We start from the raw sequence: 4,225 nt of genomic DNA, 5'->3' as shown, positions 1-4,225 counted from the left end.
TTACATATCAGCCTCCCAACATTGCCATGAAAACCTTCAATCTTTCTACAACCTAGCAAACCACTGATTGGCTATGTTACCACTTGCTTAACCATTGGATAGCGTTGCTAGTTGCAGGTGCAGTTGCTTCCATGTGTTAACAAGGGTTCCTTGTGATTTCACCATATTGATGATATTTAATTTAATGCACTTATATACTTGGTAAAAGGTGGAAGGCTTGGCCTTTCTAGCCTAGTATTTTGTTCCACCTTTGCCGCCCTTAGTTTCGGCTACCGGTGTTATGTTCCATAAATGAGCGCTCCTAACATGCTTGGGGTTGTTATGGGGACCCCCTAGATTTTTGTTTTGCGATAAAGCTCGTCTGGCAAGGCCCAACATTGGTACTATTTGTTAATAACAAAGTAAAATATGCATAGGGTTTGATTATCTCGTGGATACTAATCAACCCCCCGGGCCAATGCTCCTCATGAGTGTTGGTCCACCTACCTTGTAGTCAGTGGTGCCACCTCAGGGCAACTCGAGGCGTTTTTAGGCTATCATCCACTTTCCATAGACGGTTGATGCCCGTAGATAGAGAGCGCGCGGCTCTAGATGCAGATCTGGCTCACCGGGTGGCCTTGCTGGACTTGTTTTATGTCGGGACCCCGATCCTAAGCCAAAGGAATCCAGTCTGTAACACATCACATTCCTTTGCGGTCTCACGCACGGTTAACTCCACGGCTGCAGCCTTACCTTAGCCGGAATCGTTTGCGTCTTTTGACTCACGCATGCAATAGTGTCGCTAGCATTCCAATGTCAAAGAACCCGGATCGACAAGTCTAGTCATAAACCAAAGTGGCAGTACCGCACAAGGACAGGCATACATGACCCAACAAAGCAGGTGTCGGTCACCAGCGAGTGTAGACGAGTCGTAGCAAGCTACAAGGACTCCATTACATCGCGTGACATTTCCCCAAAGGGGACAGACACAGCAGCTAAGAAGGACACATGCCGGTCAACCAATGTGTCCGGAGCAGTAGCGAGCTACCATGGCTCGTTCGATCACAAAGGGGCATTTCCCTGTAAGGAGTGCTACTAAAATTCACGACTAGGTAATCGAACCCCATACATATCAAGTACGACACACGTACGCCTGGCATACCAATATGTATAGATACATCGAAGGCATCACAACATAACCATAAACATACAAGCTTTATTTAAGAGGCTCGGAAGAGCCACACACATAATATTACACATTAAGGGTCTCACGACCCATAATAGCAGTCATTAAGTTACAATCCAACGGAAGAGTTTAAAACTGTCTGAGTACAGACAGGTGCAAATAGAAGGCACATGGCCTGACTATACTACAGACCCAACGTAGGGCCAGATCGTAGCTGGGACACCAACTACTCGTCGTCGTCGATGTCTACGAAGAACCCTCCATTAGGGTCATTAGCAACCTCTGCAACATTTATTAAGCAAACATGAGTACGGAGGCACTCAGCAACACTTTAGGATAACTAACTACTCATGCAATGTATCAATAAGGTATTGTGGGGTTTCATGCGGAAAGCCAGCATTTGACTCATGGCTAGACAACTTGCATTTTTTAAATAATTTTGACAACTTGATTTCTCGCACACGAGTCCACTAACACCACAACAATACACCATCGTGGAATCATTTCGTCTCCATACGAAAATGCCGTCCACGACACTCACGCTTATCTTGACAATTTTATGAGTAGCCATTGAAGTTATCTCTGAACAACATATGTCTCCAAGTAGTCCATATCCGCGGACGCGGCTATTCGAATAGATCATAACCCTGCAGGGGTGTACTTCTTCACACACGCACTCGCCACTTATCGCCATGTGCACATCATGCACCTCGGCAACCTTCAAGCGGAAGCCTAGCGAGGGAGTCGGCCACGACCATTAACCACACTAGTACCTAGTCTAGGTTTATCGCCTATCCGAGAGTAACCCGTACGATCCGGCCGAGGTTTCCGCCACGGCCTCAAACGATGTGCGCAGGGTTCCCAAGCCCACCATCCGGGTGCCACTTGGTACACCGTGCCACTGCCTACCGCATCACAGCCCACCTCTCAGGTCAGTGCTATGCACGGCCTCCAGCATGACTATAAACACCAGAAACTACTTGTAACTCCTGGACCGAGTACTAAGCGATTAATAAGTCGAGAGGGTCAATTAAGTATCCCAACGTGTGGTAGTATCTAGTCTTGGATTACATACACGGAACTCAGTTCCTAAGGACGGTTCCAATGAAACAACCCGCCATGTACTCCTACACAGCCTTTCACCGGTACCTTTACCAAATTAGGTTCAACACACGACCTTTGCGTACCGAACACATTCTGACAATTTTATTCATCTCACAGATGACAAACCATACACAACTCTAAGCATAGCATGCATAGCAGGATAAGGCACATCATGGCTCAAGCAACTACCAGGTATGCTAGGTTGCAAGGTTCGGCTATTTACTGTGACAAGGATAGGCCATGCAAAGTAAGTGGGTTCAACTAACGTGGCAAAAGTATTTGAAGCATTTGATCCTAATGCAATAAGTAAGGGCAGGAGCAAGAACATGGGATTTATCGGGATGATCAAAATGGTTGCTTGCCTTGTTCCTCAGAGGAGTGACAATATCCGTCAAACGTATATTCGGTGGAATCCGGGGGAGCGGAGCCTACCGAAAGGAATGACAACAATCAATATCAAGCATATGCAATCAAGATGACGCATGAGCATGGCATGAGAATGCAAGGTGATATACTATTATAACTAACATGTATTAGGTTTGAAGTTGATTCGAATCACATCCAAATATAACTTCAAACGAGGTATTCCGGATACCATTTTAATTGATTCGACCTGATGCTCAGGTCAACTTGATGTTAACATGCATGGAATGACATGTTAGGTTGCTGGTTTGTAATTAGGACAGTATTTGATCATGTCAATCATAGTGAGAATTAAATATTTTCCATATTCCATTTATAAAGTATTTATAAGAATTGACTTATTCATTAAACTACATGTTTGGGTTCTGTAACATTTTCAAACATGTTTCAAAATGACATATTCAGATTTCTTGAATTTTTCTGATACTTTTTCATATATAAATTATTTTCATTGGAGTTGAAGATTAATTTCTATGAATTCCTGAAGTTTTAAACATTTCTGGAATTATTTTTATACTGGAAAACCCCTTTATTACATCAGCATGACATCAGCAGGTCCAACTGGCGGTTGAAAGTCAAACCTGACCTGTGGGACCCACTGGTCTGTGTCTCTGGTCAGTTTTAGATTAGAATAAATCTTAATTAGCTAATTAATCTCACTAGACCCACATGTCAGTGTCTTATTAACTTATTTGATTAAATTTTTATTAATCCAGATTATTCAGAGGCTGGCCCCACACATCAGTGGCTCAGGCGAGCTGAGATCCACCGGCGGCGAGGTCGTCCTCTTCGGAATCAACGCCGGCGACGAGCTTGGCGGCGACCAAGTTCGGCCATCGTCGAAGACATCGAATACACGGTCAAAACGCGCGGGGCTGGGCATCTAAAGCATCTACGTGATGTCCTGTGGCTGCTGGTGGCCTCAGACGGACCAACCCTTCACCGGAGGGCTACCGGCGTCGAGCTGCAGCGGCGGTCCTCGTCGGGCTCCGATGGAACTAAGCCTAGAGGAGGGGATCGACAGGGAGATCTTAGGGAAAAGATGCGCAAGCTCACGAGGAGTGCAAAGAAGGGCTTAGATGGCTCGGGGAAGCACTGAGGGCGACGAATCGAGCAGAGCTCGGCGGCGGCCGAAGGTTGAAGACGACGGTGCCGTGGGCGTTGCAGGGCTCGGGGAGGCTTCGGCTTCTGCAGGGAGGACCAGATCGACGAGGCGGAGCTAACGACACACTCAGAATGAGGATCCTATGGCTAGGGGCACGGGCAGCTCAAGCTCGAGCTCTTGTCAATGGAGGCAGAGGGGATCAAGAGAACCGAGAGGAGAGGGGGAGGAATGAGCTGGGGAACGGATAGCTACGAGCTCGGGGAGCTTATCCCCGTGCTTGCCAGCGCGAAGCGGCGGCCAGGCAGGCGCACAGGTGCGTGGCCGTGCCAGAGTACGCGGCAGCCACCTCCTGCTGCCCACTCGCGGGGAGGAAGACGACAGAAGAAGATGGGCCGGGCCAGGTGGGCGACATGTAAGGTTTTTCCTTT

The sequence above is a fragment of the Hordeum vulgare genome, chromosome 5H, assembly GCF_904849725.1.
Source record: "Hordeum vulgare subsp. vulgare chromosome 5H, MorexV3_pseudomolecules_assembly, whole genome shotgun sequence".
Lineage (NCBI taxonomy): Eukaryota > Viridiplantae > Streptophyta > Magnoliopsida > Poales > Poaceae > Hordeum > Hordeum vulgare.
The sequence above is the reverse complement of the archived record's forward strand: the minus strand, read 5'-3'. Positions refer to the sequence as shown.